This window comes from Lissotriton helveticus, chromosome 10 (genome assembly GCF_964261635.1).
Source record: "Lissotriton helveticus chromosome 10, aLisHel1.1, whole genome shotgun sequence".
Classification (NCBI taxonomy): Eukaryota; Metazoa; Chordata; class Amphibia; order Caudata; family Salamandridae; genus Lissotriton; species Lissotriton helveticus.
This window is the reverse complement of record NC_136071.1, coordinates 1,212,286,537-1,212,299,559: the sequence shown is the minus strand read 5'-3', so window position 1 is coordinate 1,212,299,559 and position 13,023 is coordinate 1,212,286,537. Positions and strand designations below refer to the sequence as shown.

The 13,023-nt window shown below is 47.6% G+C and overlaps 1 pseudogene; it reads left to right on the top strand.

Moving 5' to 3' along the window:
* The window catches only part of LOC144784218 (vomeronasal type-2 receptor 26-like), a 62,509-nt pseudogene extending 50,083 nt beyond the window's left edge, over positions 1-12,426 (top strand).
* Positions 12,427-13,023: the final 597 nt, after the last annotated feature.

The following is a 13,023-nucleotide window of genomic DNA, read 5'->3' as shown; positions in this document are numbered from 1 at the left end:
TTACCAAATATTTTCAAACGTCCAAAGTCCAACTGCCAAGTTCTGTGGTCAAATCAGCCAAAACGGCACATCACGACAATCCAAGATCAGAATCTCAGTCGAGGACCGGCGCCACCTGGAAGGTCAGATCGGAAGGAAGGGAAAACACACCGTGGGTGCCGGGACTCGGGTCACTCAATGGCAGCGATCGCGTCCATGGCGAGTTTCCTAACCTTCGTCACGACCTCTCCTTCGGGCATCCGAGTCGCCGATGAGTCCCTTCGTGGTCGCCAATTGTGGTATTGCGTTCAAATCAGGCCTACATACTCTGCTAAACTCTCGAACACCTTAGTATAGAAGTTGGCACGGACACTGGAAAAGGTAAAAGACAAGTTTATTAAGACCCCATGGGGTGGTGATACATTCCCACAGCACCCTTCGGTAATGTAAGAAGTAGCACACCGAACATTGGTGCGCGACCTCTTTTATACAGTTTAATAGTAATAAAAAGATAGGCGGTTACAAGTTACACATTTTAGGTACATATAAGGTCATTTTTGGAACACAGCCAACGTGTGGGAGGAGCTTCAACAGCACTGGTCAGTTAGTATGAACATTCCTGAAGAGTGACCAATTGGTACGTAATGCGCATGTGCGCTTGACCAGTACTAAAAATAGCCTGTTGCCGAGCAGACTAGTGACCATGGATATCGAGAAAGGACGAAAGGGCACACTGACCACGAGGCAGCGTGTTCATAGGAAACGGAAGTCGGAGGGATTCAAAATGGCCCCCGTTCGTTTTGGTCAAGTTAACAGAAAAAACCATGTAGCTGTGCTAAACGCTAACTCAGGAGCTGCCAAAACACGACAAGAGGGCAGAAAGGCACAAAAAATTAGGGAAAAACAAGTGGCACATAGGGCAGAAGGGCACAAAAAACGTGGGAAAAACGAGTGGAACAGAGGGGAGAAAGGCACAAAAACGAGGGAAAAACAAATGGCACAGAGGGCAGAAGGGCACAAAAAAACGAGTGGAACAGAGCACAGAAGGGCACAAAAACGAGGGAAAAACGATTGGCACAGAGGGCAGAAGGGCCAAAAAAACGAGTGGAACAGAGGGCAGAAGGGCACTCAAATGAGGGGGAAAAAGAGTGGAACAGAGGGCAGAAAGGCAAAAAAAACGAGGGAATAACGAGTGGAACAGAGGGCAGAAAGGCAAAAAAACGAGGGAAAAACAAATGGCACAGAGGGCAGAAGGGCACAATAAAAACGAGTGGAACAGAGGGCAGAAGGGCACAAAAAACGAGGGAAAAGCGAGTTTAACAGAAGGCAGAAAGGCACAAAAATGAGGGACAAACATGTGGAACAGAGAGCAGAAAGGCAAAAAAACTAGGGAAAAACAAGTGGCACAGAGGGCAGACGGGCAAAAAAAACAAGTGAAAAACTAGTGGAACAGAGGGCAGAAAGGCACAAAAAATGGGTGAAAAAGAGTGGAACAGAGGGCAGAAAGACACAAATACAAGGGAAAAACGAGTGGCACAGAGGGCAGAAGGGCACAAAAAACGAGTGGCACAGAGGGCAGAAGTATTTACAACAAGGGGTGGTGAGGGACAGAGTCTCTGAATTAAGCAGAATACTCTCACCCAGTCAAGAGATCAGGGCTAGATCCAACACCGTTTTTTGGCTCATTGCACCATCCCAGTTTCAGAACCTGGCTGTATGCAAATTAGTCTGTCCCTGGCCCAGTGCATCATGGGAACAGGGCAGACCAGACTACAAAAGCCAATTCTTACACTGGGAAGGAAACAAGCTTCCGGGGACCGGTTTCTGGCATTACAGCCGTCTTCGGCCCGGCTTGCTTGAATCCTGATGGTGCAATGAGCAAGGGACTCATGTCTGAGTGTACCCTTCCACGCTTAGGGTGGACACAAATATTTACAACAAGGGGTGGTGAGGGACAGAGTCTCTGAATTAAGCAGAATACTCTCACCCAGTCAAGAGATCAGGGCTAGATCCAACACCGTTTTTTAGCTCATTGCACCATCCCAGTTTCAGAACCTGGCTGTATGCAAATTAGTCTGTCCCTGGCCCAGTGCATCATGGGAACAGGGCAGACCAGACTACAAAAGCCAATTCTTACACTGGGAAGGAAACAAGCTTCCGGGGACCGGTTTCTGGCATTACAGCCGTCTTCGGCCCGGCTTGCTTGAATCCTGATGGTGCAATGAGCAAGGGACTCATGTCTGAGTGTACCCTTCCACGCTTAGGGTGGACAAAAATATTTACAACAAGGGGTGGTGAGGGACAGAGTCTCTGAATTAAGCAGAATACTCTCACCCAGTCAAGAGAACAGGGCTAGATCCAACACCGTTTTTTAGCTCATTGCACCATCCCAGTTTCAGAACCTGGCTGTATGCAAATTAGTCTGTCCCTGGCCCAGTGCATCATGGGAACAGGGCAGACTAGACTACAAAAGCCAATTCTTACACTGGGAAGGAAACAAGCTTCCGGGGACCGGTTTCTGGCATTACAGCCGTCTTCGGCCCGGCTTGCTTGAATCCTGATGGTGCAATGAGCAAGGGACTCATGTCTGAGTGTACAGAAGGGCACAAAAATGAGGGAAACACTAGTGGAACAGAGGGCAGAAAGGCACAAAAAACGAGGGATCAACGAGTGGAACAGAGAGCAGAAAGGCACAAAAAACGAGGGAAAAACAAGTGGCACAGAGGGCAGAAGGGCACAAAAAAAACAAGTGGAACAGAAGGCAAAAGGGCACAAAAACGAGGGAAAAACAAGTGGCACAGAGGGCAGAAGGGCACAAAAAACAAGGGAAAAACGAGTGGCACAGAGGACAGAAGGGCACAAAAAATGAGTGGACAGAGGGCAGAAGGGCACAAAAATGAGGGAAAAATGAGTGGAACAGAGGGCATAAAGTCATAAAAAACAAGTGGCACAGAGGGCAGAAGGGCACAAAAAAACCAAGTGAAAAACTAGTGGAACAGAAAGCAGAAAAGCACAAAAAATTAGGGAAAAACGAGTGGAACAGAGGGCAGAAAGACACAAAAACAAGGGGAAAACGAGTGGCACAGAGGGCAGAAGGGCACAAAAAACGAGGAAAAAATGAGTGGAACTGAGAGCAGAAAGGCACAAAAACGAGGGTAAAACGAGTGGCACAGAGGGCAGAAGGGCACAAAAAATGAATGGAACAGAGGGCAGAAGGGCACAAAAATGAGGGAAAAATTAGTGGAACAGAGGGCAGAAAGGCACAAAAAACGAGGGAGTAACGAGTGGAACAGAGTCTAGAAAGGCACAAAAAACGAGGGAAAAACAAGTGGCACAGAGGGCAGAAGGGCACAAAAAATGAGTGGAACAGAGGGCAGAAGGGCACAAAAAACAAGGGAAAAACGAGTGGAACAGAGGGCAGAAAGGCACAAAACATGAGGGAAAAACAAGTGGATCAGAGGGCAGAAAGGCACAAAAAATGAGGGAAAAACGAGTGGAACAAAGGGCAGAAGGGCACAAAAAACGAGTGGAACAGAGGGCAGAAAGGCACAAAAATGAGTGAAAAACAAGTGGCACAGAGGGCAGAAGGGCACAAGAAAACAACTGGAACAGAAGGCAGAAGGGTACAAAAAACAAGGGAAAAACGAGTGGAACAGAGGGCAGAAAGTCATAAAAAACAAGGGAAAAACAAGTGGCACAGAGGGCAGAAGGGCACAATAAACAAGTCAAAAATGAGTGGAAAAGAGGGCGGAAAGGCACAAAAAATGAAGGAAAAACTAGTGAAACAGAGGGCAGGAAGACACAAAAACGAGGGAAAAACAAGTGGCACAGAGGGCAGAAGGGCACAAAAATGAGGAAAAAATGAGTGGAACAGAGGGCAGAAGGGCACAAAAATGAGGGGAAAATGAGTGGAACAGAGGGCAGAAAGGCAAAAAAAATGAGTGAATAACGAGTGGAACAGAGGGTAGAAAGACAAAAAACGAGGGAAAAACAAGTGGCACAGAGGGCAGAAGGGCACAAAAAAACAAGTGGAACAGAAGGCCGAAGGGCAGAAAAAACAAGTGAAAAACAAGTGGCACAGAGGGCAGAAGGGCACAAAAAAACGAGTGGAACAGAAGGCAGAAGGGCACAAAAACGAGGGAAAAACGAGAGGAACAGAGGGTAGAAGGGCACAAAAAACAAGGGAAAAACGAGTGGCACCGAGGGCAGAAGCGAACAAAAAATTTAGTGGAACAGAGGATAGAAGGGCACAAAAAACAAGGGAAAAATGAGTGGAACAGAGGGCAGAAAGGCACAAAACATGAGGGGAAAAACAAGTGGAACAGAGGGCAGAAAGGCACAAAAAATTAGGGAAAAACAAGTGGCACATAGGGCAGAAGGGCACAAAAAACGTGGGAAAAACGAGTGGAACAGAGGGGAGAAAGGCACAAAAACGAGGGAAAAACAAATGGCACAGAGGGCAGAAGGGCACAAAAAAACGAGTGGAACAGAGCACAGAAGGGCACAAAAACGAGGGAAAAACGATTGGCACAGAGGGCAGAAGGGCCAAAAAAACGAGTGGAACAGAGGGCAGAAGGGCACTCAAATGAGGGGGAAAAAGAGTGGAACAGAGGGCAGAAAGGCAAAAAAAACGAGGGAATAACGAGTGGAACAGAGGGCAGAAAGGCAAAAAAACGAGGGAAAAACAAATGGCACAGAGGGCAGAAGGGCACAATAAAAACGAGTGGAACAGAGGGCAGAAGGGCACAAAAAACGAGGGAAAAGCGAGTTTAACAGAAGGCAGAAAAGCACAAAAAATGAGGGAAAAACGAGTGGAACAGAGGGCAGAAAGGCACAAAAAACGAGGGAAAAACGAGTGGCACAAAGGGCAGAAAGGAACAAAAAAACAAGTGGAACAGAGGGCAGAAGGGCACAAAAAACAAGTGGAACAGAGGCAGAATACAGAGTACAGAAATACAGGGGCAGCTAAGAACAGAAGGCAGAATGGGCAGATAGGAACGGGCAGTGGGGAGTAGAGAATAAAAAACCTGGCAGAGACACGGGGCAGCGAGCGGTACTGAAAGAAACACCGTGCTGAGAGACACAGGGACAGCAAGGGGAACAGAGGGAGGAAAAAGGACACGGACCACGAACAGGCAGTGGGGGAAGACAGACATCAGTCACAGACACAACAATGAAATGCAGGCAATACAATAAAACAATAAAGCGGAGGATGAACAAACCTACCTACGGCCTACCACTAGCCACCAGGGATGAGGCGCAGGTGGTAGCCTGTGGGTGGTGGAGGGCCTAGAACTTCCTCAGCAGGGGTAGCTGGGGCAGGGAGGCACAGGCAGTTTTGTGCAGAGGGGGAGCAACCTACCTGGTGAGGTCAAGGGTCATGTCTTCCGAGAGCCAGTATGAAGACAGACAGTAATCTCAAGGGTTTTGAGAGTACGATGCACAGTTTTCAGCAAGGTTATCATGCCGGCCTGTCCAACATGGAAACCATATCAGAAATGTTTGTAGGCCCACAATGGGGCTCCCTGGGTGTGCAGACTCCTGTTGGGGCACAAAGAGGGCACCGATGGTGCCCCCCTGTTGCTCCCTGCATCCAATGGCAGGCACCCGTAGGTGCTTGACACGGGGTGCAAGGATGAACCACACCTCCCATTTCCCATGGGAGCATGCATTATGGCCTGGTTTACGGCCATAATGCATACTCCCATAGTGAAATGTTATAATTTGACAGAACAGTGTTCAGTTGCGTCCTAATTACGGAAGTGGGACCGCTGACCAGGTGTCTATCATTCCCAGGACCGAGTCAGTGTTGGGCGGAATGCATTCCTCCTGACATCAAAATAAGGCCCCATGTAGTAAATTTACACTTGAAAATTGTTAAAAGCCAAAATGAATACATTTACTACAAAGTGTAAGAGTACATTTCAATGTGTGGATTTTCTCATTTGTGAATTTCCTACATTTGGTTATTCACCATTTCCAAATGTAATATTAATACATAATAATTGTTAAATAGCATTAAAGAAAAGAAACAACCTAGCAATTTTATTTTCAGTTACTTATAATACATTGATCAGAAATGCAGTCCTGTCCAATTCGGCTCCGACCAACTTGGTTTCTACGAATGCCGGTCTGAACCAAGTTGCAAAGATCAAGTCCGAATGGTTACAATCTATCGTAATTGGTCAGTCAGAAATTTTTCCAAGTCTGACTGAGCATTCCCTTGAGCCCCGATAGTCGCTTTCATTCTCTTCTGAGTCCTTCATCAAGGCCTCCTTTTTGTTACTTGGCCCCCAAAATCTGTAGCTCCCGGATGTCCGCAACCACATTCACTCATTCCGCCTCTGCCTGGGATCTTATTGGAGCAAACGCTGCTCCCCAAGGTCTTCTCTGCCTCGATTTTTGCCCCCACCCCCTTTGATTAGTATATTGTTTGCCTCGATCCGGGAGGTGGTGGCAACCCCACTCCCAGGCTTCCGCAATCGTGTGGAAAAAGAGTATTTACGGTTGTGTGGAGGTGTTGCTTTACCCCACAGCAATTATTTTGTTGTTTTTGGATGGCATTGCCATAGTTGGGATAAACATTCACTTTGGCATCATCCATTTGCCAGGGTCTGTGTGTCCGTGCCAAATGCAGGATACGCTCCCTGTTGTGGAAGTTGTACGGCAATGCCACTATTGATTGAGATGGTTTGGCTTGTTTAATCATCAGCATTTTGGCTGCTTTGCCTTTGAGAACCTCCTTGGGGAGACAGTCGTCCACAAACATGCATGCCTCCAACTTTAACTCTGGGACTCCAACTCTTCTCACATTGTTCTGTCTTGGACGTCCTTCTGCGTCTTTGTCATTTTCCTAAAGTTGGGCAACTGTTTGGAGAAGGGCCTGGAATTCTGAATCGCTGCCCTTAACCCGGGGCCCCAGTTCTCCCCGGATTTGTTCTGTTCCAACCACTCTCTCCACCCGTTTCTTGTTGTCTGTCCTCAGGAGACCAAGATCCCAGGCAAATGCGTTCTTCTTCTTTTCTGGGGCTAGTTTGGTATTCTTAATTGCTGGATAGTGGCTGTGTGATTCTTTAGTCCATTCTCCAGTGGACTACATCCACCCCTGCTTGTATGGGAGTCTCGGAGGGTCTGACATGGGACCCATATTCCTTGGCTTTGGGGCGACTGCCTCCCTAGGTCTCTGGGGCATCCCTTGGTCATCCATCATTCAGGGTGGGTTGCAGTGTGAGGTCTGATGTCTGGTCAGACTTCGTCTTCAGGGCCACCTTACACAAGGGAAGAGTGGGTCTTCTGCCCCAACCAGGGCCTCCCTTCTTGACCCCCAATGGGGCCAACCATGTAGCTGCAATGTTTCCAGTGCACGCCCCAAAAGGACATCAACCCACAGCCCCTCTCAAAGGCACAAGCACCCTCCTCATACATCTTAGATCCACAGCCCGTCACTGCATCAGTCTCAGCTCCAGCTCTCATGATACCCAGTGTCTCCCCTCTTTTGCAGCTCACCTCCTGCTCACAGGCAAGAGGAACAAGTGTGCTTCAGGGGAGCTGCTCTGTGCTCGATCCAGGTCCTTCAGTACCCCCATGTAGACACCACCTGAGCGAGCCTCTTCACATTGCTCAGAAGTGCCTCTTTATTTTCCTCGTTTTTTGACAACCTCTCTAGAGGTCATTCTTCAGCCGGTCGCACTACAGGGGGGGTCCTTCCCTGACTTCCCAGAGTCTACTGGGCTCCAGTTGGTTCCTTCGATGGCCTCCTGTGGTCTGCATCAAATCATGGGCCCCACAGGCCCTCAAGCCACCTGGATGTTGTTGTGCTGTTTACTCAGTCAGAGCCCCACATCTCAGGGTCCCCCCAGCCTCCACTGTCCTCCTAGACCAATCAGGGTTCTTTAAGTGGCACAGGCACCCAACCGGGCCCCCACACTTTGTACATTGGTCACCACCTTTTGTCTTGGCCTCTCTCCTTGCTAATTTGGATCCTGCTTTTGCCTGTTTCAGTGGCCCCCTCCACTGTGCTTACAGATGCCTGCCACTCTGGGGCCACATTGTGGAGGGGGGCTTGTATATCCAGGATGATGGGCCAGGCCATGAACAGAGCTCCTCAAAATGCGTCATTCCTGACGGCCATCTTAGCCTTGCCCCCATTTGCTACTGTTTTGTCACTTTAGGGCAGTAGGACCCTGTTGTGTCACCACTAGGGCAGTAGTAACCTTAGGCATTTCATTTGTGAATAACAATGGTCTTATTTATTTGTGGGTGGTTGCTGGTATTAGCATGTTCATTAATAAACTTCTCCTTACCTCATCCTAAACCCCTCCTTGCTCCTCCCTAAACTACTCCCATTTTACCTGCAGTTATTCCCTATTTTTGCACCGCTCCCAGGTTCCCTTTTACATTCAATACAAAGGGCCCAATTCTGATGTCGGACGGGCCGGAGTCCATCTGACATCAGTTGGGGACTGGAACCGAATGACCTCCCGTCTTCGGTTCCCGCCCCGCAAGTAGGGTCGGTCACAATCCTGTTGTTTACAATGGGAGCATGCATTCTGAACGGAATGCATGCTTTCATTGCAAAGAGCAGAGGTGCAGTTCATCCCTGCAACCAAGAGGCAGGCACCTCAAAGTGCCTGTCACCTGGTACAGGGATCAAGAGAGGGTCACGATAAGTGCCCTCTAGGCTACCATTTTGCGGCCTTGCACCCATGGGGGTCCTGCTGGGGGCCTTCAAAGTCAGATTTCCAAAGCCTTTCTGTGTCAAAAAGGCCAGCACAGAAAGGCTGGGGGAATTGGCCATCGTAATCCCTCGGCTGGAAAGAGCCGACCGAGGGATTACTGAAGGCTTCCGAATGGCAAACGGTGTCTCTGAGTCCGTCAGAGGTCATTCGGAAATTCGATTTAGATTCCTTTCTGACCGACCCTATCAACATTGATCGGTTGGAAAGGAATCCAACCAGCCGATTATGATGCGGTCTGAAGGACTCCAACCAATGGTCGGAGCCGTTTCTGCTTGCATCATAATCGGGCCCTTAGGAGGAAACACATGCATGTAAAATATACAACAGCTGGTGGTGGAGATTTTGAACTGAAGGTTTTTGACCTGCAATGTGTAGGAAAGAAGGAGTACTACAGTAGTACTACTTTATGTACTACAAAGTGCAGTTTATGAAATAGACCCCTTGGGTGCCCTTCTCTGAATGTAAATGGGAGCATCATGCTTGAAGAAGGCAAAAGGAGGGAGTGTACGACCTGTACAAATTATTTGCCCCAGGATATTCAGGATAGTGCCCCTTTTCTACCACACACACTCTTTTCTGCATTACGGTACAGTACCTTGCACACTCAGGGCTCATACATCATTTTTTTCAGTAGAGTAAAGTATCTTACTCACTCAGGCCACAGATCTCAGTTTCTGCACTACTCTACACTACTGTAGACACTCAGGCATAGAACAGTACAGTACATTGTACACTGATTGCACAGATGTTGGTGTCTGCAGCACAGTATGGTACTGTGCACACTCAGGGACATATCTCACTTTCTGCAGCACAGTGCATTACCGTGCACACTCAGGGCACAGATATTCAGTTTAAAGGTCAAAGATGAGAGCTCCTAAGTTGCGGACATGTAACTGGAAGGTCATTTACGGAACATCTTAAATGGCAATCAAAGTCCTCTTCACATATGTGGCCCGGCTGCATTAAACTTCCCGTCTAAAGATAGACTTTAGATCTAAATTTAGGGACATATTTACAATGCCACTGTGTGGCTTTTCATAGCCTTGTAAATGTGCATTAAGGCAATGCCTTACTCTGCCTGAAAGGGACGTTCCATGGGTGGTGTTGTGGGTGTTGACACTGCCTCAGATTTACAACATAGCGTAAATCTGAGTCAGTGTCAAAGCCAATGACTTCACAAAGCAGATGTAACAAGGAAAAATGTGTTCATTCCTCTTTTTTCCCTCTTTTCATGTGTACTATATTCCAAAGCATACATAGAACGGTAACAATGTCCCCTTTGATGTCCCTTCCTGCTCAAAAATGATCATGCCAACAACACAGACTCCCTTACACCATTGTGAAAGGGTGCATGCATTGGTGCGTGGCTGCAGGTTGTGTGCCAGCGCTGACAGAAAGGACAGGAATGTGCTACATCTTGTAGATACGGTGCATTCCTCCCCTTATCTTTTGCTTCAGAGCAGCACAGCCAGAAGGCTTGTGGCGCTGCCCTATGCAAAAAAAAATGAAACATTTGCCTCAGACTTAAGGTCTTACGTTTGAATTCAGATGTAGATTTAGACTTCAGGTCTAAACGTAGAATTGAGGTCTAAACGTTGATGTCAGGTCTAAAGATAGACTTTAGATCTAAACTTAAACGTCAAGTCTTAAATTATCAGAAGAAAACTTTGAGGGTGTGATAACTATCCCACAAACATGTGCTTGCACTGGGATTGGAGTTCAGACCTACACATGCAATCAGAGTCTAAATGAGAGTCGTGGACTCTCAAATCTGAGGTCAAAGCAGCCCAGCTGATCAAGATTCATTCCTCTCTGTAACACTCACCGAAGGCGTCCCCGACCTGAGGCGGTCTGACAGCAACAGAAGAACAATAAGAATAGCACAAGTCAGTCAAATTACAATGCTGATATGGTTTAGAAAGTCCACTTGTGTTTGAGAAGACAACATTCTGGCAACAAATCTATGGATTGCAAGTGTACATTTCCTCACAGCCTAAATACTATTTTGTTGTTTACGGTGTGATATTTATCTATTTATAGTTCAGAATTTGACAGTGGAAACCTTAATTAGAGAGCAAAGAGCTGTGCATGGAGGTATTGGGATGCAAGAACAGAGAGGGGAGACATTTCAAGATTGTGTCTATACTGCAGAGGAGGGGTCTTGAAGTTAATGAGACTTATGTAAGATCAGGAGATTAGATTACAACATTGAGAAATTCACATCATGTAGCATAAGGGGCTGCATGCCCAACCAGCATCACCAGGGTAAATTCAATAAGGAGACTTTTTCCAGGCAGGGGCCAGACCCCTACATTACAGGTGCTGCTAGATGATCCCTTCTCTAAAGATATTCTTTTATTAGCTGAGGAATTGCCTCTGTAAAAAGCAGCATCTTCCTGTTGCCTATGTGCAGGACACATTGAAGACTAATACATACATGTATGTAGACAGGATGAGTGTAGCCACACGCTTTCAGCCAATCACATCAAAAATATGTTAGTACTACTCCTAGGTTTGTGATGAATTTAATAAGATATTCAAGGGTTGTAGGGTGCTCCTGCAAGCTTCCAGTTGATCCCCTGCCTGTCCTTCAGGACAACTCTCTGAAGATGCCGGGTCAATATGCTTTTTACTAATGACTTGCAGGGCCCAGTGGGCATGTTCCACAGACAGTACACCCGCACACAGGTACACATCTAGCCATAGGATATGTCAAAATAACTATAATGTGTCACATTCCACTCATCTCTCCCAACATGAAAGCATCTTCTGTAATACAGAACAATTTTCTTTTCCTGCAGATATGGCAAACTGCTTAGCATGCCCTGAAGATCAGTGGTCCAATCAGAAGAGAGATGCCTGTATTCCACGGGTGATAGAGTTCTTGGCCTATGAGGATCAGCTGGGAGTTGCATTATCCTCCATTACAAGTTTCTTCTCCCTCCTCACTGCTGGAGTGCTGGGAGTCTTTATTAAATACAGGAACACACCTCTGGTTAAAGCCAATAACAGGGATCTCAGCTACATCCTCCTCGTCTCCCTCCTGCTGTCCTTCCTCTGCTGTCTTCTGTTTATTGGACGTCCTTCAAAGACCTCCTGTCACCTCCGGCAAACTGCCTTTGGGATCATTTTCACTATTGCTGTTTCTTCAGTTTTAGCCAAAACTATCACAGTGATCATCGCCTTCAACGCCACAAAGCCGGGCAGCAAGCTCAGAAAGTGGGTGGACCCACGAGTGTCCAGACTTTTGGTGCTCTTCTGCTCACTGGGGGAGGTGGTGATATGTGTTGTGTGGCTCCTCAGCTCTGCCCCATTCCCAGACATTGACACCACATCAGAAACTGGGAAGATGATCTTACAATGCAACGAGGGCTCTGCTGTTGCCTTCTATGCTGCGGTTGGTTATATGGGATTCTTGGCTCTCCTGAGTTTTGCTGTCGCCTCCATAGCTAGAAAGTTGCCGGCTACTTTCAACGAGGCCCAGTTTATCACCTTCAGCATGCTGGTGTTCTGCAGCGTCTGGGTCTCCTTCATCCCGGCATACATGAGCACCAAGGGCAGGTACATGGTGGCCGTGGAGATCTTCGCCATCCTGACTTCCAGTGCTGGATTACTGGGCTGTATCTTCATCCCCAAAATCTACATCATCCTCCTTAGGCCCGAACTCAACACCAAGGAATATCTAATGGGGAGACAAGGGACCCTCTGAGACTTTCAGGACTGGGATAGTTGTATCTCACAATACTGAGTGACAAATTATCGTTCCGCAACAATATCAAGTGTAGAATATTGGATAGCACTGCATCATCAAGTTAGGCATATATAAGTGTGTATTTAGATTTACTATTCCTAACTTCACATCTATGGGCCTAATTTGGATGGCGGGCATTACCTGTCACTTGGTACAGGGATCTATTTGGGGGCAACATAGGTGCCCCCCACACCAAAACAAAAGGCTCTGGGGTGTCGGGGGGCTTGTTACCAGGCTGGTGAACCTCCATGGATAGACTGACAGGGAGGGATCATCCTAATCCAAACAGCTGTGCCTGGTGTGCAGCGCCACCATTTTAGGGATTGGGCGGCCTCCACCGCATCGGTGGGCTCAAGGAGCCCGTGGGGTTCATGACAGTTGGGATTTCCACCCGTCTGCACCGCGCCGGCCATCAAAATATGGCGGGCGTAAAAGCTGCATAGGATGGCAGGGAAACTGCCACGGACAACCTATGGTGGCTGTGTTCGCCCCATCCTCATCAGCCCCTAAGTATCTTGACAACATATATATCATCAAGGCACATCAGTGTGGAGG